General features: G+C 39.1%; 1 long non-coding RNA gene across 1 annotated transcript in view; it reads right to left on the bottom strand.

Annotated features, from left to right (window-relative positions):
• LOC123833613 (uncharacterized) overlaps positions 1-27,902 on the bottom strand; it is a 273,703-nt gene that overhangs the window by 40,341 nt on the left and 205,460 nt on the right. The gene's annotated exons all lie outside the window — the stretch shown is intronic.

The raw sequence follows: 27,902 nt of genomic DNA, 5'->3' as shown, positions 1-27,902 counted from the left end.
GCTCAGTCCTGGGAAGCAATGGATGTATCCCTTGGTGCAAGTTAATGCCAATTACCTCCAAAGAGATCCACAATACAATGAATCTGAGATTTTAAACACAGAGAACACAGGAACAGGGGCCATTAAAAAAACTAGCTGATGAGGCAAATATTCATTACCCAAACTGTAATATTTAAAATACTAAGACAACAGCCCCATAGTATTTATATAACCCAAAATCAGAAGAAAATGGAATTATCATCATTAAGTTCTAGTAAACTCAAACCCAAAACAAGAAATACAAGAATCCCAAAACAACATTTAGTACTTTAGTTTCTTCTCCACTTTATTTGGGAACTTTGTTCCCTTGGAAAGTCATTTCACCTCTCTGGGACTCATTTTCCTCTGTAAAATTAAGCAGTTAGGTTAGATGATATTTACAATGCTGAACGGCTGCATAATATAACACCGGGAAGTTTGAAAGCCTGCTATTCAATGCCTGATCTGTCATTAAATGTTAGGCAAGTCATTTAACCTTCCCTGAGCCCTAAAATTCCTCATCTATTAAATGGAGACAAAAAATCACCTGCTCTGACTACCTTATGCAGTTGAAGATAATTGGTTGAAAGTAGTTAGAGAACTGCAAATGTCATACAATTATAATGAAGTAGAAGGATTATGATCATTTTAACTTCCAAATCATTTAACAGAAAAGTGGGGTTTTTTTCTTAATTTCAAAAGGGAAAACAAAATGTGATGATTCTATTGTCTGAGCAACTTTGGAGCCAATGGCTGATGAAGTTATTGAAGATACAAGATAGGATAGTGAGAATCAGAAGACAGGTCCCAATACAGATTCTGTGGGACCTTGAACAAGGCACTTAATCTGACTGATCTCCCTTAGCTTCTGGATCTCAAGGACACAGAGCTGGGCAAATTATAATACCTAACATTTACTGAATACTTAATACTTGCCATGCACTGCTTTTCCCATACCTTTTGTCAATTACACCTCAAAATAGTCCTATGATATAGGTAGTATGATCCTTCTCATTTTACAAGTGAAGTAACTGGCACTGTGTGGGTATATAATGCTTAGGGTCACCTAGTCCTTGGTAACAGCTGATCCATCTGATTTCAATGTCCACACTCTTGACCTCAAACCAACAGCTCTCCAACTCTTAAAAATTATCGAGGGGAGGGGCGGAGCAAGATGGCGGAAGAGTAGGAGACCTGGATTTCATCTCCTCTCAGGAATTCAGCTGGATAGGGATCAAACCATTCTGAACACCTACAAACTCAACAGGAGATCGAAGAAAAGAAGAGGAACAACTCTCTCATCAGAAAAGGGACCACTTTCTGGAAGGTAGGATGTGCGGAGAAGTGAATCCGAGGCGATATTCGGGAGGATAGACGGCGGGGGAGGGGCCTCCCTCGGCCGCTTCTGGCAAGTGATAGAGCCGCGGAGCACAAAATCGGAACTTTGAAAGTCAGCTCCGCCGAGGGACGTCACTCTGGTGGCTAAGCGGGGGGTGGAACCCTCCGGGACAGTGTGGTCTCAGGACGCTCGGGGTCACAGAAAGACCAGGGGTGCCTGAGTGTGGCAGAGCTCCCAGGTAACGGAGCAGGGAAGCCGGCTGCAGAGGCGGAGCCCAGGCGCAGGCTCTCAGCTCGGGGTTGCCATAAACCATGATCCGCGGCACAGTCGGGCCCCTGCTCCTCCAGCAGGGACCCAACAAGCGGCAGATCCGGGGAGACTCACCTTCCTCCCCCGGGAGGAGCCGCGCCGGAGTGCACCGCAGGGATCTGCTGGGTTTGGAGACTCCACCTGGGGTCGGGTGCCAGAGATAGAAATGCGCGGTCACAGGCCGGGTGAGTACGGAGTGCAGCCGGAGACCGGGGAGACGGGAGTGACTGACGGCTTTTCTCTGGGGGCTCACTGAGGAGCGGGGCCCCGAGTTCTCGGGTCCTCCAGGGCGGAGATTGGGAGGCCGCCATTTTCACTCTCCGCCTCCAAACCTGTATGGAAGGCTCGCAGGGAACAAAAGCCCCGGAGAGCAAACCCGAGCAGATTACTTAGCCGGGAGGGGGCAAGGGCGGGGCAATTCCACCTCCGGCAGAAACATTTGGAAACCACGACAACAGGCCCCTCCCCAGAAGATCAGCGAGAGAACAGCCAGCCAAGACCAAGTTTACCGATCAATGAGAACGGCAGAACCCCAGGCGAGGGGACTACTGCACATAGAATTCACGGCTTTTTTACCATGATTCTTTAGTCTTTTAAAGTTAATTTTTTTAACTATATTTTTATCTTTTTATTTCTTTTTGAATTTTTCTTTTTCCCTTTTTCAACCAACATCTTATCAATCCCTTTTTTTAAAAAAAAACATTTTTATTTTTCATTTTTAGAGTCATATTCTATCCCTTCATAGTAGTTACCCATATTTTGGGCTTATACATATAAGTTGTTCTCTCTTTAAAATTTTGAGATAGTTCTTCTAACAGATTAAAATATACCCTAAATCTCTAGTATATGGTGTTTTCTATTCCCCTGCCTGATCACATCCTCTCCCTTTTTTTTTCTTTTTCTTTTTTCTTTTTTTAAATCCTCTTCTTTCTTTTTCAAACAACTTCTTATCAATTCCTTTTATAAAATTTTTTATAATTTCCATTTTTACAGTCATATTCCATCCCTTCATATCAACCCTTATTTTTGTACATATATAAGTTTTTCTTTCTTTAAAATTTTGGGAGGCACTTTCTTCTAAAAAACCAAAATACACCCCAAATCTAGTGTGTGCCACTGATCTATATACCAGCCTGATCATATTTGATCACATTCTGGTTTTTTGTTGTTGTTGTTGTTGTTTTGTTTTGTTTTTGTTTTTATCTTTATCTTTTTCTTTTTCTTTTTTTTCTTTTTCTTTTTTCTCTCTTTCCCTTTCTTATCCCACTGCTTCAGGTCTTTTCTGATTTGTTTAGAGTATATTTTCTGGGGACGTGGTTACTCTTCTAGCATTTTGTTCTCTCATTAATCTATTCTCTTCTGCACAAAATGACAAGACGGAAAAAATCACCTCAACAAAAAGAACAAGAGGTAGTACCGACTGCCAGGGACCTACTCAATACAGACATTAGTACGATGTCAGATCTAGAGTTCAGAATCATCACTTTAAAGATACTAGCTGGGCTTGAAAAAAATATGGAAGTTATTAGAGAAACCCTTTCTGGAGAATTAAAAGAGCTAAAATCTAACCAAGTAGAAATCAAAAAGGCTATTAATGAGGTGCAATCAAATATGGGGGCGCTAACTGCTAGGATAAATGAGGCAGAAGAGAGAATCAGTGATATAGAAGACCAAATGATGGAAAATAAAGAAGCTGAGAAAAAGAGAGATAAACAACTACTGGATCACGAGGGCAGAATTCGAGAGATAAGCGATACCATAAGACGAAACAACATTAGAATAATTGGGATCCCAGAAGAAGAAGAAAGAGGGGGGGCAGAAGGTATAATGGAGCAAATTATAGCAGAGAACTTCCCTAATTTGGGGAAAGAAACAGGCATGAAAATCCAGGAAGCACAGAGAACCCCTCTCAAAATCAATAAAAATAGGTCAACTCCCCGACATCTAATAGTAAAACTTACGAGTCTCATAGACAAAGAGAAAATCCTGAAAGCAGCTCGGGAGAAGAGATATGTAACCTACAAGGGTAGAAACATTAGACTGGCAACAGACCTATCCACAGAGACCTGGCAGGCCAGAAAGGACTGGCAGGATATATTCAGAGCACTAAATGAGAAAAATATGCACCCAAGAATACTATATCCAGCTAGGCTGTCATTGAAAATTGAAGGAGAGATAAAAAGCTTCCAGGACAAACAAAAACTAAAGGAATTTGCAAACACGAAACCAGCCCTACAGGAAATCTTGAAAGGGGTCCTCTAAGCAAAGAGAGACCCTAAAAGCAACATAGACCAGAAAGGAACACAGACAATATACGGTAACAGTCACCTTACAGGCAATACAATGGCACTAAATTCCTATCTTTCAATAGTTACCTTGAATGTAAATGGGCTAAATGCCCCAATCAAAAGACACAGGCTAACAGACGGGATTAAAAAACAAGACCCATCGATATACTGTCTGCAAGAGATGCATTTTAGAACCAAAGACACCCCCAGATTGAAAGTGAGGGGGTGGAAAACCATTTACCATGCTAATGGACATCGAAAGAAAGCTGGTGTGGCAATCCTTATATCAGACAAATTAGATTTTAAACCAAAGACTGTAATAAGGGATGAGGAAGGACACTATATCCTACTTAAAGGATCTATCCGACAAGAAGATCTAACAATTGTAAATATCTATGCCCCTAACATGGGAGCAGCCAATTATATAAGGCAATTAATAACAAAAGCAAAGAAACACATCGAGAACAATACAATAATAGTGGGGGACTTTAACATCCCCCTCACTGAAATGGACAGATCATCTAAGCAAAAGATCAACAAGGAAATAAAGACTTTAAATGACACACTGGACCAAATGGACTTCACAGACCTATTCAGAACATTCCACCCCAAAGCAACGGAATACACATTCTTCTCTAGTGCCCATGGAACATTCTCAGGAATATATCACATCCTAGGTCATAAATCAGGTCTCAACCGGTACCAAAAGATTGGGATCATTCCCTGCCTATTTTCAGACCACAGTGCTTTGAAACTAGAACTCAATCACAAGTGGAAAGTCAGAAAGAACTCAAAAACATGGAGGCTAGAGAGCATCCTACTGAAGAATGAATGGGTCAACCAGGAAATTAAAGAAGAATTAAAAAAATACATGGAAATCAATAAAAATGAAAACACAACTGTTCAAAATCTTTGGGATGCAGCAAAGGCTGTCCTAAGAGGCAAGTATATAGCAATACAAGCCTTTCTCAAGAAACAAGAAAGGTCTCAAGTACACAACCTAACCCTACACCTAAAGGAGCTGGAGAAAGAACAGCAAATAAAGCCTAAACGCAGCAGGAGAAGAGAAATAATAAAGATCAGAGCAGAAATCAATGAAATAGAAACTAAAAGAACAGTAGAACAGATCAACGAAACTAGGAGCTGGTTCTTTGAAAGAATTAACAAGATTGATAAACACCTGGCCAGACTTATCAAAAAGAGAAGAGAAATGACCCAGATCAACAAAATCATGAATGAAAGAGGAGAGATCACAACCAACATCAAAGAAATACAAACAATTATAAGAATATATTATGAGCAACTCTATGCCAGCAAATTAGATAACCTGGAAGAGATGGATGCATTCCTAGAGATGTATCAACTACCAAAACTGAACCAGGATGAAAAAGAAAACCTGAACAGACCTATAACCACTAAGGAAATGGAAGCAGTCATCAAAATCTCCCAACAAACAAAAGCCCAGGGCCAGATAGCTTCCCAGGGGAATTCTACCAAACATTTCAAGAAGAATTAATACCTATTCTTCTGAAACTGTTCCAAAAAATAGAAACGGAAGGAAAACTTCCAAACTCATTTTATGAGGCCAGCATTACCTTGATCCCAAAACCAGACAAAGACCCCATCAAAAAGGAGAATTACAGACCAATATCCCTGATGAACATGGATGCAAAAATTCTCACCAAAATACTAGCCAATAGGATCCAACAATACATTAAAAGGATTATTCACCATGAACAAGTGGGATTTATCCCTGGGCTGCAAGGTTGGTTCAACATCCACAAATCAATCAATGTCATACAATACATTAACAAAAGAAAGAACAAGAATCATGTGATCCTCTCAATAGATGCAGAAAAAGCTTTTGACAAAGTACAGCATCCTTTCTTGATCAAAACTATTCAGAGTATAGGGATCGAGGGTACATACCTCAATATCATAAAAGCCATCTATGAAAAACCTACAGCGAATATTATTCTCAATGGGGAAAACCTGAGAGCTTTCCCCCTAAGGTCAGGAACGCGGCAGGGATGTCCACTATCACCACTGCTATTCAACATAGTATTGGAAGTCCTAGCCACAGCAATCAGACAACAAAAAGAAATCAAAGGCATCCAAATCGGCAAAGAAGAAGTCAAACTCTCACTCTTTGCAGATGACATGATACTTTATGTGGAAAACCCAAAAGACTCCACCCCAAAACTGCTAGAACTCATACAGGAATTCAGTAAAGTGGCAGGATATAAAATCAATGCACAGAAGTCAGTGGCATTCCTATACACCAACAACAAGACATAAGAAAGAAAATTAAGGAGTTGATCCCATTTACAATTGCACCCAAAACCATAAGATACCTAGGAATAAATCTAACCAAAGAGACAAAGGATCTGTACTCAGAAAACTATAAAATACTCATGAAAGAAATTGAGGAAGACACAAAGAAATGGAAAAATGTTCCATGCTCATGGATTGGAAGAACAAATATTGTGAAGATGTCTATGCTACCTAGAGCAATCTACACATTCAATGCAATCCCCATCAAAATACCATCCACTTTTTTCAAAGAATTGGAACAAATAATCCTAAAATTTGTATGGAACCAGAAAAGACCCCGAATAGCCAGAGGAATGTTGAAAAAGAAAAGCAAAGCCGGCGGCATCAGAATTCCGGACTTCCAGCACTATTACAAAGCTGTCATCATCAAGACAGCATGGTACTGGCACAAAAACAGACACATAGATCAATGGAACAGAACAGAGAGCCCAGAAATGGACCCTCAACTCTATGGTCAACTCATCTTTGACAAAGCAGGAAAGAATGTCCAATGGAACAAAGTCAGTCTCTTCAACAAATGGTGTTGGGAAAACTGGACAGCCACATGCAGAAGAATGAAACTGGACCATTTCCTTACACCACACACAAAAATAGACTCCACATGGTTGAAAGACCTCAATGTGAGACAGGAGTCCATCAACATCCTAAAGGAGAACACAGGCAGCAACCTCTTTGATCTCAGCCGAAGCAACTTCTTCCTAGAAACATCGCCAAAGGCAAGGGAAGCAAGGGCAAAAATGAACTATTGGGACTTCATCAAGATAAAAAGCTTTTGCAAAGCAAAGGAAACAGTCAACAAAACCAAAAGACAACTGACAGAATGGGAGAAGATATTTGCAAATGACATATCAGATAAAGGGCTAGTATTTTGGATACTCATCAAACTCAACACCCAAAGAACAAAGAATCCAATCAAGAAATGGGCAGAAGACATGAACAGACATTTTTCCAAAGAAGACATCCAAATGGCCAACAGACACATGAAAAAGTGCTCAATATCGCTCAGCATCAGGGAAATCCAAATCAAAACCTCAATGAGATACCACCTCACACCAGTTAGAATGGCTAAAATTAACAAGTCAGGAAACGACAGATGTTGGCGGGGATGCGGAGAAAGGGGAACCCTCCTACACTGTTGGTGGGAATGCAAGCTGGTGCAGCCACTCTGGAAAACTGTATGGACGTTCCTCAAAAAGTTGAAAATAGAGCTACCATATGATCCAGCAATTACACTACTGGGTATTTACCCCAAAGATACAAATGTAGGGATCCGAAGGGGTACGTGCACCCCGATGTTTATAGCAGCAATGTCCACAATAGCCAAACTGTGGAAAGAGCCAAGATGTCCATCGACAGATGAATGGATAAAGAAGAGGTGGTATATATATACACTGGAATATTATGCAGCCATCAAAAGGAATGAGATCTTGCCATTTGCAACGACGTAGATGGAACTGGAGGGTATTATGTTGAGTGAAATAAGTCAAAGAGAGAAAGACATGTATCATATGATCTCACTGATATGATGAATTCTTAATCGCAGGAAACAAACTGGGTGTTCTTGGAGTGGGGGGTGGGGTGGGAGGGATGGGGTGACTGGGTGATAGACACTGGGGAGGGTATGTGCTATGGTGAGCGCTGTGAATTGTGCAAGACTGTTGAATCTCAGATCTGTACTTCTGAAACAAATAATGCAATATATGTTAAGAACAAAAAAAGAAGAAGAAGAAGAAGAATGTAGCGGGAGGGGAAGAAGGAAGCGGGGGAAATTGGAGGGGTAGACGAACCATGAGAGACGATGGACTCTGAAAAACAAACTGGGGGTTCTAGATGGGAGGGGGGTGGGAGGATGGGTTAGCCTGGTGGTGAGTATTGAGGAGGGCACATTCTGCATGGAGCACTGGGTGTTATGCACAAACAATGAATCATGGAACACTTCATCTAAAACTAATGATGTAATGTATGGGGATTAACGTAAGAATAAAAAAAAAAACCACACATTAGAAATATGAAAAAAAAAAAAAATTATCGAGGGCCCCAAAGAGCTTTTGTTCAGAGTTACATCTATTGATATTTACTATATTAGAAATTAAAATTAAGAACAATTTTAAATGTTATGAACTCATTTAAAAATACGAATCATAGGGGCTCCTGGGTGGCTCAGTTGGTTAAGCGACTGCCTTCAGCTCAGGTCATGATCCTGGAGTCCCGGGATCGAGTCTCGCATCGGGCTCCCTGCTCGGCAGGGAGTCTGCTTCTCCCTCTGATCCTCCCCCTCTCATGCTCTCTGTCTCCCATTCTCTCTCTCAGATAAATAAATAAAAAATCTTAAAAAAAAATTGGTTAAAAATAAGAATCATAAACCTATTACATGTTAACATAAATAAAATATAAACAAACTATTTTGTGAAAACTCTTATTTTTCCAAAAACTAAGATAATGAGAAGATTGGCAGTGTTTTACAGTTTGCAAGTCTCTTTAATGTCTGGCTTCAGAGAAGACAGTAAAAAAATGGCCATTACCTCCCAACCCCATTCCCCAATGGCAAAAAACAAAATATTATAAAAGCAATGGAAAAGAAACTAGAAAAAGATCATCACAATTATACCAGTACCATTTTAACATTTATCTAATAAGCATCTTAAATTTCTAAATTAGAAGGTCACCATATTTAGTGAATGAAATGGAATAATAATCATAATGAGATTCTAAATTGTATTTTATACTTCAGTGATAATCCCAGACAAATCAGCCATTACTAGCAATTACTGATAATTTATTTTTGTTAACAGCCTGAAAAGTTTTTGAAGGGAAATTAATGATAGAGAGATTGATTAGGAAAAAAATGCACATGCCTATTTGATTCTAAGAAGGTCTAATACAAACCTTCCTAAACAGAAGCATAATCTAAGGGAGAAAAATGATGACAGGTATAGGACTGATAAGGCAGGTAGACATAGTTAAGTCCCTACAAGAAGATGAAGTGCCAGGTAGCCTCAGAACTAGTATTGGGTGAGCATTCTGTCTGAACATCTGTGATTTACTTCCACCATTTCCTTCCTCAAGCCCTAGCCAGGCCATTCCTTCCTTCACCCTGTTCCTTTTACTCCCCATGTTCAGGTAGGGCCAGCCTGCTATGAAACTGACATTTGACTTCAGGGAATAAGCAAAAATAATATTCTGAACGCCTTTCCCTGTTTGGTCCACGAGGTAAACAATCTTTATTCACTCAACTCACTGAAACAATTTTTATTCACTCAACAAATGCTTTCTAAACAATTATGTGCCTTTGTTTCCTTCAAGTCTTAATGGAAATATCACCTCAGTGAGGCTCAGTGTCCATCCATATAAAATTGTAAGCATCACCACCATCACCACGTGGCTGTTACATCCCTCTCCTCTCTTCTTCCTTTATTTTCTCTATAATGTTTATCCCTAGCACATTTAAAATTTCATTTATTTATCTTATTTACTTCCAATCTCCCCAACAAAAATGTAGGTTCCATGAAGACAGGTATTGTTTTGTATGCTTCCCTCACAGTTAATTCCCCAGCACCTAGGATGGAGGCTGATATACAGAACTCTATTTCTGTCTTTACTGCAAATAGCTCTTTCCTTACTGAAGAGAGTTTGACAAGCCCAAGTCTCCAAACTGCCTGTCCTAGTCAGATTCCTCACCTGCTTTCACACTCACAAGCACATTAATGTTAACCAGATATATAGTAGGAGAGAAAAACCACACAACACACTTGTTGAGTGAGTGAATGAACAAATGGCTGTAGCATTTTTTCTCTGTGAAGAGAAAAAGAAAGAATTAAGTCACAGACTATGCTCTCAAGGAGCTCATGGTCCACCAATGACTCTAAACCAGGAACACATGACAGATGACATTCATATCTGTCAGACGGTTCCACAGCCATGCTTGATATTAAAAACTCTGCCACTAATAAAACGAACAAGAGACTATGTGCAGTTCTCCCTTCTGTTTCCTGAAATTCCATCCTTTTGTTCCTACTGAAGAAAGCACTGGGATTGAGGAATTCAAGAGATTGAGCATGGTATTCCCATGGGGGTAACCTTAAATCTTCTATTTTAAAGGTAATTTTTCCTAAAATTTAATACTTTCACTGTGATTAGTAATCAATTACTTATGCCATAAATCATGACCATTGGCAATATTTCAGAATGTCTAGTTCCTTTTGTAAAACTGCTTGTCTAGAAGACAGGATGAAGAATGTCACTTCACAGATAAGGAAAGCTACTTGGTCTATTAAAATAATATGTAATAACTACCTGAAAAACACTTGGATCATACAGAAAAATACAGGACATTGTTCTTGAGTCTACCTTACTCTCTAAAATGTGAGCTTTTATTCTTTGTCTATTCCCCAACGCCTCTGGAATGCAGAACCCTTATATACCTGAACTCCAGGGTTTAAGAAATCAATCAATCAATCATTGGATAAAAAACTGAAACAAAGAACAAAGGAAGAATAATGAATGGTCATTAACAATATGCCAGAGATTCTAAGCACTCCAAAACCTATATAACTCAGGGGACAGAGCAAGATGGCGGAGGAGTAGGAGACCTGGATTTCGTCTGGTCTCAGGAATTCAGCTGGATAGGGATCAAACCATTCTGAACACCTACAAACTCAACAGGAGATCAAAGAAAAGAAGAGCAACAACTCTCTGAACAGAAAAGCGACCACTTTCTGGAAGGTAGGACGTGCGGAGAAGTGAATCTGAGGCGATATTCAGGAGGATAGACAGCGGGAGGGAGGGGGCCTCTGTCGGCCACTTCTGGCAAGTGATAGAGAGTGGAGCACAAAATTGGAACTTTTAGAAGTTGGCTCCGCTGAGGAACGTTGCTCCAGTGGCTAGGCAGGGGATGGAACCCTCGCTGGGACAGTGTGGTCTCAGGACCCCCAGGGTCACAGAAAGACCAGGGGTGCCTAAGTGTGGCAGAGCTCCCAGGTATCAGAGCGGGTAAGCGGCTGCAAAGACGGAGCCGAGAAGTGGGCTCTCAGCTCGGGGTTGCCATAAACAGTGATCTGTGGAACAGTAGGGCCACTGCTCTTCCAGAAGGGACCCGACAAGCGGCAGATCCGGGGAGACTCCCCTTCCTCCCCTGGGAGGAGCAGCGTGGGAGCGCACCGCAGGGATCTGCAGGGTTTGGAGATTCCACATGGGGTCGGGTGCCAGAGATAGAAATGCGCGGTCATAGGCCGGGTGAGCAGAGTGCAGCCGGAGACCGGGGAGATGGGACTGATTGACTACTTCTCTCTGGGGGCTTACTGAAGATCGGGGCTCCTCTGAGGCGGAGATAAGGAGGCCGCCATTTTCACTCTCCGCCTCCAAAGCTGTACGGAAAGCTTGCAGGGAATAAAAGCCCCGGAGAGCAAACCTGAGCAGATTACTTAGCCCGGACCCTGCAAGGGTGGGGCAATTCTGCCTCCTGCACAGACATTTGGGAACCACGGCAACAGGCCCCTCTCCCAGAAGATCAGTGAGAACAGCCAGCCAAGACCAAGTTTACCAATCAATGAGAACGGCAGAACTCCAGTGCTAGGGGAATACTGCACATAGAATCCATGGCTTTTTTACCATGATTCTGTAGTCTTTCAAAGTTAATTTTTTTTAACTGTCTTTTTTTTCTTGAATTTTTCTTTTTCCCTTTTTCAACCAACATCTTATCAATCCCTTTTTTAAAAAACATTTTTATTTTTCATTTTTAGAGTCATATTCTATCCCTTCATAGTAGTTACCCATATTTTTGGCATATATATATATAAGTTGTTCTCTCTTTAAAATTTTGAGATAGTTTCTTCTAACAGATCAAAATATACCCTAAATCTCTAGTGTACTGTTTTTTTTCTACTCCCCTGCCTGATCACATTCTCTCCTTTTTCTTTTTTTTTTAAATCCTCTTCTTTCTTTTTTCAAACAACTTCTTATCAATTCCTTTTATAAAATTTTTTATAATTTCCATCTTTACAGTCATATTCCATCCCTTCATCATATCAACCCTTATTTTTGTACATATATATGGTTTTCTTTCTTTAAAATTTTGGGAGGCACTTTCTTCTAACAGACCAAAATACACCCAAAATCTAGTGTGTGGCACTAATCTATATACCAGCCTGATCATATTTGATCATATTCTGGTTTTTTGTTTTGTTTTGTTATGTTTTTGTTTGTTTTTATCTTTATCTTTATCTTTTTTCTTTTTCTTTTTTTCTTTTTCTTTTTTCTCTTTCCATTTCTTTTCCCACTGCTTCAGGTCTTTTCTGATTTGTTTAGAGTATATTTTCTGGGGACGTGGTTACCCTGTTAGCATTTTGTTCTCTCATTAACCTATTCTCCTCTGGGCAAAATGACAAGACAGAAAAAATCACCTCAACAAAAAGAACAAGAGGTAGTACCGACTGCCAGGGACCTACTCAATATCAACATTAGTAATATATCAGATCTAGAGTTCAGAATCATCACTTTAAAGATACTAGCTGGGCTTGAAAAAAATATGGAAGTTATTAGAGAAACCCTTTCTGGAGAAGTAAAAGAACTAAAATCTAACCAAGTCAAAATCAAAAAGGCTATTAATGAGGTGCAATCAAATATGGGGGCGCTAACTGCTAGGATAAATGAGGCAGAAGAGAGAATCAGTGATATAGAAGACCAAATGATGGAAAATAAAGAAGCTGAGAAAAAGAGAAATAAACAACTACTGGATCACGAGGGCAGAATTCGAGAGATAAGCGATATCATAAGATGAAACATTAGAATAATTGGGATCCCAGAAGAAGAAGAAAGAGAGAGAGGGGCAGAAGGTATAATGGAGCAAATTATAGCAGAGAACTTCCCTAATTTGGGGAAGGAAACAGGCATCAAAATCCAGGAAGCACAGAAAACCCCTCTCAAAATCAATAAAAATAGGTCAACACCCCGACATCTAATAGTAAAACTTACGAGTCTCAGAGACAAAGAGAAAATGCTGAAAGCAGCCTGGGAGAAGAGATATGTAACCTACAATAGTAGAAACATTAGACTGGCAACTGACCTATCCACAGAGACCTAGCAGACCAGAAAGGACTGGCAGGATATATTCAGAGCACTAAATGAGAAAAATATGGAGCCAAGAATACTATATCCAGCTAGGCTGTCATTGAAAATAGAAGGAGAGATAAAAAGCTTCCAGGACAAACAAAAACTAAAGGAATTTGCAAACACGAAACCAGCCCTACAAGAAATCTTGAAAGGGGTCCTCTAAGCAAAGAGAGACCCTAAAAGCAACATAGACCAGAAAGGAACACAGACAATACACAGTAAGAGTCACCTTACAGGCAATACAATGGCACTAAATTCATATCTTTCAATAGTTACCCTGAATGTAAATGGGCTAAATGCCCCAATCAAAAGACACAGGCTATCAGATTGGATTAAAAAACAAGAACCATCAATATGCTATCTGCAAGAGACTCATTTTAGACCCAAAGACACCCCCAGATTGAAAGTAAGGGGGTGGAAAACCATTTACCATGCTAATGGACAACAAAAGAAAGCTGGTGTGGGAATCCTTATATCAGACAAATTAGATTTTAAACCAAAGACTATAATAAGAGATGAGGAAGGACACTATATTATACTTAAAGTGTCTATCCAACAAGAAGATCTAACAATTGTAAATATCTATGCCCCTAACATGGGAGCAGCCAATTATATAAGGCAATTAATAACAAAAGCAAGGAAACACACTGAGAATAATACAATAATAGTGGGGGACTTTAACACCCCCCTCACTGAAATGGACAGATTGTCTAAGCAAAAGATCAACAAGGAAATAAAGGCTTTAAATGACACACTGGACCAAATGGACTTCACAGACATATTCAGAACATTCCATCCCAAAGCAACGGAATACACATTCTTCTCTAGTGCCCATGGAACATTCTCCAGAATTGATCACATCCTAGGTCATAAATCAGGTCTCAACTGGTACCAATAGATTGGGATCATTCCCTGCCTATTTTCAGACCACAGTGCTTTGAAACTAGAACTCAATCACAACAGGAAAGTTGGAAAGAACTCAAATACATGGAGGCTAAAGAGCATCCTACTGAAGAATGAATGGGTCAACCAGGAAATTAAAGAAGAATTTTAAAAATTCATGGAAACCAATGAAAATGAAAACACAACTATTCAAAATCTTTGGGATGCAGCAAAGGCTGTCCTAAGAGGCAAGTATATAGCAATACAAGCCTTTCTCAAGAAACAAGCAAGGTCTCAAGTACACAACCTAACCCTACACCTAAAGGAGCTGGAGAAAGAACAGCAAATAAAGCCTAAACGCAGCAGGAGAAGAGAAATAATAAAGATCAGAGCAGAAATCAATGAAATAGAAACTAAAAGAACAGTAGAACAGATCAACGAAACTAGGAGCTGGTTCTTTGAAAGAATTAACAAGATTGATAAACACCTGGCCAGACTTATCAAAAAGAGAAGAGAAATGACCCAAATCAACAAAATCATGAATGAAAGAGGAGAGATCACAACCAACATCAAAGAAATACAAACAATTATAAGAACATATTATGAGCAACTCTACGCCAGCAAATTCGATAACCTGGAAGAAATGGATGCATTCCTAGAGATGTATCAACTACCAAAACTGAACCAGGAAGAAATAGAAAACCTGAACAGACCTATAACCACTAAGGAAATGGAAGCAGTCATCAAAAATCTCCCAAGAAACAAAAGCCCAGGGCCAGATGGCTTCCCAGGGGAATTCTACCAAACATTTCAAGAAGAATTAATACCTATTCTTCTGAAACTGTTCCAAAAAATAGAAACGGAAGGAAAACTTCCAAACTCATTTTATGAGGCCAGCATTACCTTGATCCCAAAACCAGACAAAGACCCCATCAAAAAGGAGAATTACAGACCAATATCCCTGATGAACATGGATGCAAAAGTTCTCACCTAAATACTAGCCAATAGGATCCAACAGTACATTAAAAGGATTATCACCACGACCAAGTGGGATTTATCCCTGGGCTGCAAGGTTGGTTCAACACCCGCAAATCAATCAATGTGATACAATTCATTAATAGAAAGAACAAGAACCATATGATCCTCTCAATAGATGCAGAAAAGCATTTGACAAAGTACAGCAGCCTTTCTTGATCAAAACCCTTCAGAGTATAGGGATAAAGGGTACATACCTCAATATCATAAAAGCCATCTATGAAAAACCTACAGCGAATATCATTCTCAATGGGGAAAAACTGAGAGCTTTCCCCCTAAGGTCAGGAACACAGCAGGAATGTCCACTATCACCACTGCTATTCAACATAGTATTGGAAGTCCTAGCCACAGCAATCAGACAACAAAAAGAAATCAAAGGCATCCAAATTGGCAAAGAAGAAGTCAAACTCTCACTCTTTGCAGATGATATGATACTTTATGTGGAAAACCCAAAAGACTCCACCCCAAAACTGCTAGAACTCATACAGGAATTCAGTCAAGTGGCAGGATATAAAATCAATGCACAGAAGTCAGTGGCATTCCTATACACCAACAACAAGACAGAAGAAAGAGAAATTAAGGAGTCGATCCCATTCACAATTGCACCCAAAACCATAAGATATCTAGGAATAAATCTAACCAAAGAGGCAAAGGATCTGTACTCAGAAAACTATAAAATACTCATGAAAGAAATTGAGGAAGACACAAAGAAATGGAAAAATGTTCCATGCTCATGGACTGGAAGAAAAAATATTGTGAAGATGTCCATGCTACCTAGAGCAATCTACACATTCAATGCAATCCCCATCAAAATACCATCCACTTTTTTCAAAGAAAGGGAACAAATAATCCTAAAATTTGTATGGAACCAGAAAAGACCCTGCATAGCCAGAGGAATGTTGAAAAAGAAAAGCAAAGCCGGCGGCATCACAATTCTGGACTTCCAGTTCTATTACAAAGCTGTCATCATCAAGACAGCATGGTACTGGCACAAAAACAGACACATAGATCAATGGAACAGAATAGAGAGCCCAGAAATGGACCCTCAACTCTATGGTCAACTCATCTTTGACAAAGCAGGAAAGAATGTTCAATGGAAAAAGACAGTCTCTTCAACAAATGGTGTTGGGAAAACTGGATAGCCACATGCAGAAGAATGAAACTGGACCATTTCCTTACACCACACACAGAAATAGACTCCAAATGGATGAAAGACCTCAATGTGAGACAGGAATCCATCAAAATCCTAAAGGAGAACACAGGCAGCAATCTCTTCGACCTCAGCCACAGTAACTTCTTCCTAGAAACATCGCCAAAGGCAAGGGAAGCAAGGGCAAAGATGAACTATTGGGACTTCATCAAGATAAAAAGCTTTTGCACAGCAAAAGAAACAGTCAACAAAACCAAAAGACAACCGACAGAATAGGAGAAGATATTTGCAAATGACATATCAGATAAAGGGCTAGTATCCAAAATCTATAAAGAACTTATCAAACTCAACACCCAAAGAACAAAGAATCCAATCAAGAAATGGGCAGAAGACATGAACAGACATTTTTCCAAAGAAGACATCCTAATGGCCAACAGACACATGAAAAAGTGCTTAACATCGCTTGGCATCAGGGAAATCCAAATCAAAACCTCAATGAGATACCACTTCACACCAGTCAGAATGGCTAAAATTAACATGTCAGGAAATGACAGATGTTGGCGGGCATGCAGAGAAAGGGGAACCCTCCTACACTGTTGGTGGGAATGCAAGCTGGTGCAGCCACTCTGGAAAACAGTATGGAGGTTCCCCCAAAAGTTGAAAATAGAGCTACCATATGATCCAGCAATTGCACTACTGGGTATTTACCCCAAAGATACAAAAGTAGGGTTCAGAAAGGGTTAGTGCACCCCGATGTTTATAGCAGCAATGTCCACAATAGCCAAACTGTGGAAAGAGCCAAGATGTCCATCGACAGATGAATGGATAAAGAAGAGGTGGTATATATATACAGTGGAATATTATGCAGCCATCAAAAGGAATGAGATCTTGCCATTTGCAACGACGTGGATGGAACTGGAGGGTATTATGCTGAGCGAAATAAGTCAAACAGAGAAAGACATGTATCATATAACCTCACTGATATGAGGAATTCTTAATCTCAGGAAACAAACTGAGGGTTGCTGGAACGGGGGGTGGGGTGGGAGGGATGGGGTGACTGGGTGATAGACACTGGCGAGGGTGTGTGCTTTGGTAAGCGCTGTGAATTGTGCAAGACTGTTGAATTTCAGATCTGTACCTATGAAACAAATAATGCAATATATGTTAAGGAAAAAAAAAAGAAGATAGCAGGAGCGGAAGAATGAAGGGGGGGGAAATCAGAGGGGTAGACGAACCATGAGAGACGATGGACTCTGAAAAACAAACTGAGGGTTCTAGAGGGGAGTGGGATGGGAGGATGGGTTAGCCTGGTGGTGGGTATTGAGGAGGGCACATTCTGCATGGAGCACTGGGTGTTATGCACAAACAATGAATCATGGAAAACTACATCTAAAACTAATGATGTAATGAATGGGAATTAACATAACAATAAAAAAATTAAAAACAAAAACAAAAACCTATGTAACTCATAACCCATTCTTCAGGACATAGGCACCACCTCCTACCAAAGTCTCTCTGACTTCCCCAACCCAAATCTCATTTTTCCTACCCCTTGATTACATTTTTTGTTAGTTCCTTCCTTATTATACTTACCACTTTTCACTTTGTGGTAGTCCTTCAATTTCAGCTCCAGAGTCCTTTAATTCCCTGACCACCACTGTGATCTTGGACTAGTTCCTTTGTTACATGCGTACATAGAACCATGTTCTTTTCCTTCAGGGCAATTATCTCAGCTGTAGTTACCCATTTGTCTATTTGGGCATTTGACTTTAACTGTCTCCCTCCCGAATTTGAAACTATAAGTCCATGAGCCTAGTGACCCCATATAATTTTGTTCACCATGCATTCCAATCACAAGCACAGTCTGGCCAGAGATACTCCATTAATATTTGTTTAATGAATTAATTAGTTAATTAATATGTAATTCATGTATATGTAGCATCTTCCCTAAAAACTATTAGTTCCTTTTACCTCTCATAACATGTAGTTTAATGCCTTGAACATGATAATGACTCAGTAAATGTTAGATTGGATATATTTGCCTAAAAGCTGGTTATCTGTGCATGAAAATGTATGTACATCTGTGTGGCAGGGAAAAGACAGAGTTACATAGGAAAGTGAATGCACCTTTAAAAATTCATCACAACTTTCTGTCTTTGGCCTCCATCTTCTTTCAGAAAATTTTTCTTTTTTTATGTTCAAACTGAACTGATTTAAGCCATTACAAGATATTATGCTGTTGATAAAAGAACTTGTTGCAGCTTTTAAAACAACCTCAAATGAGATAATAGCCCTTTGTCACTGGAACAAAAATTCATTTTTATTGAAATTAAACAGCATGCACCAGAAGCTAAAAGAAAAAAGTAATTTTGCCAGACTTGGCAGCTTGGCTAGACCAGTTTGTGCACCATATTCACTAGTAATAATGGTTATGTACGAGGCCTCTTGGGACCATCATTTACTCAAAAGGACAAAACTTCACAGCCTACTTCGGAACATATTCATTATTCTGGATGCTCCAATTTCATTTCAACTGTATTTTTTGAGCATGTAATTTTTTTGAAAGAAAAAAACATCTTCAGGAGACCATTAAGTAATTCTTGAGCCCTTCAAAGGACAGGTAAAATCCATTTAGACACTTAGCCATGCAGTTTTCACCTCTTCTCCCAAAAGGCCAAGTCAGCAGAGTAAAGGAAGAGATTGGAAAATCCTTGCCTGGCATCCCAGCCAGGGGCATCCACTTGGCCTGATGTACTGTACAAACCAACTCTCAACAATTAATTCTTTAATCCTCTCTTGTGGCTGCTTGGCTACTGGTCCTGCTTCATAGCTCACTGTCATAGTCTCCTTTAAAACCCTGTGACATCTAAAAAGCAATTCCACACAGAGCCAGGGTTCCACTCTGGAACACTTTTAAGTGTGAAGTATTTGCATTTGACCCTTCACATGTTCACTCACAGATGTCCCTTTCCATAATAGAAATAACACAGGACCTGAAATAGCCAGGAGATCCAAGTTCTCCGTCTAGGCTCTGCTGCACAGTCTGGGAGATTTTGAATAACAACACAGGATGTCCCTCAGTTTCCTCCTCTGTTTTCAGAGGGGGGTGAATTATATGACTTCAAAGGATTCTTTCAAGTACAGAGTCTATGGAATTCGTGAGATCACTGTTTTGATGTGCCAGGACTATTTTTTTATGTTTCCTCCTTGTTAAAGTTAACCCTTTCCTTAGTGAAGAGAATCTGACAATGAGTCTTAAAATTGTTTAACTTTGTCAGATTCCTAGCCTATCTCCAATCTTGTAGACTCATATACAAAAAACCAACAAAAGCAACCAACTATATATGGTATTAAACCAAAATTTTTTATCAAAGTTCTATTAAATATCCAAAATTATAATAAGTGTGTATTATTGGGGAAGGGCTGGAGAGTCATTTAAATAGAGAACACAGTGCAAGTCCAGAGAGAATCAAAAAATGGTTTGAAAAATGATACATGTCAAGCCACTCATGTTAAAGTACTGAACTTTGTGAAACATATGGCCAAATGAGTGAATACTAGAAGGTAAGGCTAATACAGTCATGGAACAAATGAGTAGGAAATAAATTTTGGCCTGTGCCATAAAATATAAAAAAGATTTAATATAAAAGAAAAAATTGAGGAAGAAGTTCTTCCGCAAACATGCCAATGTTTAGAGATAGAAATGAGTAAATATGTGTAGTGCATAAAAGTATGAGCTTTGCAATTCGGTAGCCTGATTGCTGATCCTAGTTCTGTCATATGGCTGTCTGTCCTTGGGTAAGTTACTTAATCTCCCTGAGCCTCTACCTTTCCTCACATGTAAAATGGCAATATCAAGAATGCCTATCTCAAAAGGTGTTTTGGGGATTAAATTAAACAAAGCAATATCTAGGACATATCAAGTACTCAATAAACATTAGCTATTTCAATATCACTATCAATTAATATTTGTTGAGAAATTATTATATACACATTCTTAGACTCAAGAGATACAAATAAAGTAAAACTATGTCCCTGGCTCAAGAAAGTTAACCTGAAATAGAAACAGACTAGTCAATAATTCACTGTGATAAATATTGTCCTAGAGCTATACAAATAGAAGCACAGAGAATGAGTACCCAACAGTGGTTGGGGAGTAGAAAAGGATGAAGAAAAAATATGTCAGAGAAGGTAATTATTATGCTAAGTCTAAAAGAATGAGTAGGAATATATGTCATAAAAAAGAGAAGTTTCTCTAAACAGAATAAATATCACATGCAAAGGCATGGATATTTAAATGATCTGAGAATTGCAAATAGTTTGATGGTGGATGGAGTGCATGATATAGAGGAGAAAACAGCAAGGGACAAGGCTGGAAAATTGATAAAGAACCATATTTGAACCTACTTTTTTAGGCAAAGGAATCAGATGATAAGGACTAAGAATTCTAAAGAAGAAGAATAAAAAATCCAAAAAGCAAGGTTTAATCTGTAAATTATACACAATTATTGAAGGGCTTGAGATGCTAGTTTGAGTTTAGACTTTAGCCTATGGGCTACTGGAAATACTGAAATTCTATTTTAGGTGGACTAGGCCAATATATGGCCAAAATAGGAATTAAAAAGAAATTCAAAGCAAGATAATTAGGAAGCTGCAGCATACATCCAAAAATAATCCAGTAGACCCTGGACCTGGATTTTGAGAGAGGTAATGAAGAAGAAAGAAATCCAAGCATTACTTAAACAGATCCTGACATAGAAAATAAATAAAAGAGAGAATCAAAATTGCCTGGAAGAAGTAAGGTTTATGAGGAACGTGTGATGGTGAAATGCACTAAGTTTAGACCATTTATTTTAAGAGGAGAAAAAGATAACAGTTGATAAGGCTATCAGGCTTCTGGTGTTAAGATCACTTATCCATCCATGGATTCACTCACTCATTCAAAACTATTAATCAGTACTTATTATGACAGAGTAATATGTATAGGCACTGGACATAGATGTTGTAAATGTAGATCATGTCCTCATGAGCTTAGAGCCTAATGAGGGAGCTATGGAATGTACACCTAAGTAACTATTAAGACAAGGTATAAAATGATAAATTTAATGAAAGGGATTTCAGCGTAGTGAATTACTTCCAACTGAGAGAACCAAAAAAGTCATTATGGAGAGGTTAGGATGTTGGAGCTAGGCTTTGAAAGCAAGGTAAGTTCATCAAACACAGGGTGACCGTATGTCCCAATTTACCCAATAGGCCCAATTATGCCTTTTGTGAAGGATCATTATTAATAGCAGCCCCCTTCTTTCTCTCAACTATCTCAGTTTAGATGATAAAGTATGTGGTAACCCTCATCATGGTGAATGAGTGCTCATAATCAATGTCAATAAGAAGCTTGAACAGTGAAGTCAAAAGGCTGTTAATAATATAACATCTAGGGATGCCTGGGTGGCTCAGTCAGTTGAGCATCTGCCTTCGGCTTCGGTCATGATCCTGGGGTCCTAGAATCCAGCCCCGCGTCAGGCTCCTTGCTCAGCAGGGAGCCTGCTTCTCCCTCTCCCTCTGCTGCTCCCTGCTGTGCTCTCTCTCTCTGTCAAATAAATAAATAAAATCTTTTAAAAATAATAATAATATAATATCTATAGCTAAGGAGATAACAACGGCGTTCTCTGTGGTCCTAAAGCCACCTACTTACTTCTAGGCTCCAACTATCCCCTTTGGGGAATGGAGACGTATGTTCAAAGGAGAGGAACTAAGATGTAACCATGTTAACCAAACCATGTTAACAATGATTTTCACTACGGAACTATACTTTGAGGAAGCAGCTCATGGAACCAGTGTTCTATAGAACACACTCCAAGAAACTCAGGACCTTATGACAAATTGGCAATGACATTTTAAAGAGAAAAACAAATACCAAATGGGGTATTGATCATAAGTAAGGTATTTCTAAATATGAGAGTCTAGGATAATTCTATGTCACCTACAATGTAACCTGAAAATTCTTATATAGCACAAATCTATCAAAAATACAAGTCTCTTTAACAATTTCTTGGCTTCTTCAAAGAATTTAATAAGACATAATTGTATATAGGCTATAGTATATCTATTCATCCTAAACTAGGTTTCAAACTGTAAAATGGTTTTTAAAATTCTGACCATGGGACACCATAAGTAACAGAACAAATGGTGTTCTGCTTTCTTGTTCAAAAGGATTATTGTGCAAGCCATCTCTATGAATGTAAATGCCAGAAACCTCCTTGGCTGCAGAAAAATCTAGTGCCTTTCAAAGTTTTATTTTGAAAGTGCTGAAGAATGGGATTGATGATAGAATCCCTAATGTCTCTTTTCTTTGTGATCCACACCACACAAGATTTAAGAGCTAAGCCAGAAAACATCAAACAACATGTTCAGAATTGTTCAAGGAGAAACACTGATGTTTTTTGCCACCAACGAGAACACTAAAATATAAAAGGTAAAGCTATAAAATACAAAAAAGTAAAAATAAAAGTTATAAAAGGTAAAAAGACATATGACCAGCAGCATGTCTGCTACAAGATGCTGTTACACCAACTACCGTAAGCAGATCAATATAAAATTCATATTCCTGACTGCCTGAAAGGAGAAAGACCCTCACAAATCCACAGTGCATGAAAGAAAAATGGTGTTAGCAGATAATGAATATAAAGCTGGGTCCCAGTGACCTCCAAGCCTATAAAAATAAAACACATTTTTATATAACTTTATTATTTCTTGTTTAGAGCTAGTGGTGGATAACTCTTGTATTCATTGAATAAGGGATAGCAAGATATTCTTTTATCATTTTAAAGTCCTACTTGGCCATATCTTGTTGTAATGAATTTTCTCTTCAGTCTTTTTTTTTTTTTTTTTTAAGATTTTATTTATTTGCGAGAGAGAGAATGAGAAACAGAGAGCATGAGAGGGGGGAGGGTCAGAGGGAGAAGCAGACTCCCCGCCGAGCAGGGAGCCCAATGCGGGACTCGATCCCAGGACTCCAGGATCACGACCTGAGCCGAAGGCAGTCGCTTAACCAACTGAGCCACCCAGGTGCCCCTCTTCAGTCTTTAAAAAATGGAAACCACAACACTATCAGAAAATACAACTAACTAAAAAAAAAAAAGAAAGAAAATAAAACTAACTATACTGTGGATTATACTGGTCACAATGCAAAGAAAAATACCTAGACATAGCCCATGAAATTAGGATGTCATATGGACATCATGTCTAAATTTGTAAAGTTTTGATAATCTTCTAACCTGGTTCATTTGCATTAGTACATTTGAGCTTCTGAACGAGCTTGTAAGATTGAAAAGGCAGGTGATACAATCCAAATCAGAGGAGGAAGCCAAGCATCACCACTGTCATCATGCCTGAGAACATACAATGAGTGCCAAGCTGGGATTGCAACCCAAGGATCCTAACTCCCTCTCTAAGGGTCTTTAACACTACAGCTAACAGGCAGTTAAATTTTCTACACCTTCCTGTCCATACCAAACTTGATACATGCCTCTTTCGCATTAAGTTTTCAAATGAATGATGACAACTTAAAGAGGTAATTATATTCACTGAGTCAAAAAATGGGCAAAACGTGGGGATGGGCAGTTTTTGTAGGTCCCTACCAAGGTAGCAAAGACCAGTCTATAGGCTCAGTCTTCATACAGCCATTGCACAGAGCAGCTGTCCACAAACATTTAAAATCAATACTTAAGCAAGGACTTAATGCAAAGAAATCTAACTCCCTTATAGATTACCATGATAGCCATGGTCTTCATGAGGGCACATGATTGAAATGAGGAGGAGGGATGAATCCTAGCCTGGTGATGGGTATTAAAGAGGGCACGTATTGAATGGAGCACTGGGTGTTATACACAAACAATGAATCGTGGAACACTACATCAAAAACTAATGTATGTAATGTATGGTGATTAACATAACATAATAAAATAAAATTTTAAAAAAATAAGGCCTCCAGAACAATCCCAGTGGCATTTTACCTGAAGAATGAGTCACAAATAGAAATGTCAAAAGAAATCTGACAGATAATAGTGAGAGAAGTGGGCTGGGTGGGAACTGGGATGAGCTGTTTGACAGGAGGGGCATTATTTACCTCTAGTTGAGTACTGCTGTGCAAAAGATCATGCATGGTGTTGCCAAATCTCCCCATCCCCTGACTTTTTTAAAAAGAAAAACTGGATTATAATGAGAAGTTTGGTCTATAAGTGCTAAGAACTAATCAACAAAATTAACAGTATGGATCAAACTGAACATGTCTATTGATTAAATCTCACCTGTGTGTCAGATTGAGCCTGTAAACTAACAATTTTCAGACCCCAAATTTCAGTTTAAAACTTCCAGTTTAAGCAATAAGAAGTCTTTTATCCCTTCCCAGATGAACACAAATTGTATCTAATTGTTCAAAAATGACAAATGCAGGGCCCTTGAAAGTAGACTAGACTTTCACATACTCACTCGGTTGGGACATAGGGAGAGGTGGCCAGAATCTAAGCGACTAACAGCTTATTATTTCCTTAAAATCTCTGGTTTTATCTTAAAAATGCATGTGATTTTTGCCTTCCAATTCACAATACATCCATGTTTTTTCCTTTTATTATATATATTTATTTTTTCATGTTTTTCCTTTTAGTATCAGAAAGATGTTTTTTACCTCAAATCTTCTAGTAAAACTGACCCTCCAGGAAAACATTTATCCTGTGGCTTCCAAAATATTCAAGAAGCATAGCCCTAGATTAACCCAAGTTCTCTCAGAAGTGTCACCCTTTCCTACCTCCAGCTGTCCTTGCACCTAACGCCTTAGCTCCAGCTATCCATCAGACTGACAACAGCCAAGGGCCAGGGCTGGTGTGGCATGCATAGAGACACACTCCCGGGAATTCTCAGGGCTGGTCTTGCTTAATCTGATCAACACCCCCAACTGCTGTCAAAACCAATGGCCATGATTTTGCATGCCTTCTCTGGCCTTTGCCTTTCAAAACAGTGCCTCTGCTGAAGAACTAGAAGAATAACTCCTCTTCCCCTTGGGGTTGAGATTACAAAGCTTCCTTTCTCCAGAGTTGTTTCACACCACTTTCACCTTTAATACTAAAATTCACACGGAAGTCAACCTCAGAACAGCTTGGTGGGAAAGTGTCAAATGGAAACTGAGGCGCCTATAATTGTATTGCTTATTGCCAAGTGCTGAGGTATTTCATTTCCTTGGGCTATTCTTGGAGATATCTCTTCCGAGGAGCAACAAAATTACAAAATGTACTTAATGCCTAGAAGCACATTTGCTTCTAAGTAGTTGATACTTCTAATAAACTAGATTAAGAACCAGGGCACAGGGCGCCTGGGTGGCTCAGTTGGTTAAGCGACTGCCTTCGGCTCAGGTCATGATCCTGGAGTCCCGGGATTGAGTCCCGCATTGGGCTCCCTGCTCAGCAGGGAGTCTGCTTCTCCCTCTGACCCTCCCCCCTCTCATGTGCTCTCTCTCTCCTCTCATCCTCTCTCTCAAATAAATAAATAAAATCTTTAAAAAAAAAAAAAAGAACCAGGGCACATACACATTTCAAGGGTATAGACATACATGGACACACATCATTATATATTAATATGTGACAGAGCCTGAAAAATTGTTTGCTCCAGCTAAGAGTTGTTTTTTAATTCTCTGTTTCATTCCAAAGTGGACTCCCAAATGTATTTTCTTTGTATTCTTCAAGATACCAGAAATAACTTTTGTGAGGGAATGATTAGTGGTTTTGAGAGGCAAAAGAAGCTGTTTCCTCTGAAAGCTTTCTGGGACTCTAAATGCACACAATTTTTTTCTTTACTAAATATCTCCATATTTTTATGCACAGTATCTTTTTCTCTGGCAATTGCATGATCATGTTAGCTAAATGTTGGTACAGGATTTTTACTTTGAGGCCTTCAGATATTTCTTCCATCCACCAAGAAAGACTCTGAAGGTAATTTATCCTCTATGGTTTCAAGCCAAAAGGAAAAAAAAAAAATTGTAAAGATTAAAACTGCCAGAGAACCATAACCTCCATTCACAGACCTCAGAGGAAGCCACAAAGGAATTATCTGACAATTGCAATTTGTCTTAAATATGCCAATGCACCACTCACATTCAAGACTCATTAAGCAGATCTGTAGCATTCAGTTCACATCTGATGTTCTAGCTCCCCAGAAAATGGATTTTTTTAACTTACTGGTGACACTGAAGCAGACTGGCCACTGCAGCCCTTAGCAAAAACAACATCAAGCCTATCCTCCATGAGTCATGAAATGGCATAAGAAAAGATCAGAATTTGTCCAGATATAATGCCCAGTTAATAGTGACTTCTGTTGAATCAATTCTGCTTCCAAATCAGGAGCTAGGTGAAAACACATGGTTGTTGACATATAAACTACCCTCTTACTCTGTATACTCCTCCATTCCCTTCGCCAGTTAAGATATGACGAGAAGGTGGTTGATAATTTGGCCTTTGGATACAAATGACTAGACTCAATTTTAGTAGCAACATAACCTTGGAGAAGTTACTTTACTTGCCCGGGCTTAAATTTCTTCATCTTTACAATGGAGATAATAGAATTATATGCTTTATAACATTGTTGTGAAGAATAATGTGCATAAAGCTTTCACTTAGCATCTGACACAAGGTAGGTGACCTATCAACGTTTTTGTTGTTGTAGTTAGTTACTGAGGGCCTACTGAGGTTAGAACACTCTTCCAGTGATGGTATAACATAAAAATAAGAATGACGATGACTCCTCTCTGACCTCATTCTGATCCGGGGCTCCTAGAAACAACTTAGCCTTGTTCCACAGCCTTCTCTCAGAAATCTAACATGGACTATCTAGGTTCTATGCTTTCCTGACTTGAGGAACTGGTATAGTCAGCTGGCTAAAGATGATATACTGCCCTAGAAGCCAATAAAATGGCATGAAATTCCATTACTGGCTCTGTTAAATATTGTTGGGTCACATACAATCTCTGTGCCTCTGTTTGCCTGGGTGAAAAGGGAAAAAATAATATTTTACACAATTTCATGTGCAATTTCCTCCTTCTACCTCTTTCCTTTTTTCACAGCCACACTTCTCCAGAGTAGCTCATGTTTTTCACTTCCCTCTCATTCCTCAATGAACTTTGACCTAAAGTTACATTATTCCAATAATTAATTAAATACTATTATATGTGTAGAGTACCCAACAGTGGCCAACACATGAGATACTACAGAAATGTCAGTTATTAATATCATTAATAGGCATTATCTAATAAATTGCTTGATAAAAGACCAGCAACAGCACAAAATACCTTCTCTTTCTTCATGGTTGTTTACATATTTTATGCTGTATATTACATGCTATAATTGGAGAAGTCTCAGGATGTTTATCTTGCAAGACTCAATTATCTGTTGTTCCT

The sequence above is a fragment of the Mirounga angustirostris genome, unplaced genomic scaffold (assembly GCF_029215605.1).
Source record: "Mirounga angustirostris isolate CCGP_5_RB_7025 unplaced genomic scaffold, mMirAng1.0.hap1 SCAF_1, whole genome shotgun sequence".
In the NCBI taxonomy this organism is placed as follows: domain Eukaryota; kingdom Metazoa; phylum Chordata; class Mammalia; order Carnivora; family Phocidae; genus Mirounga; species Mirounga angustirostris.
The sequence above is the reverse complement of the archived record's forward strand: the minus strand, read 5'-3'. Positions and strand labels throughout refer to the sequence as shown.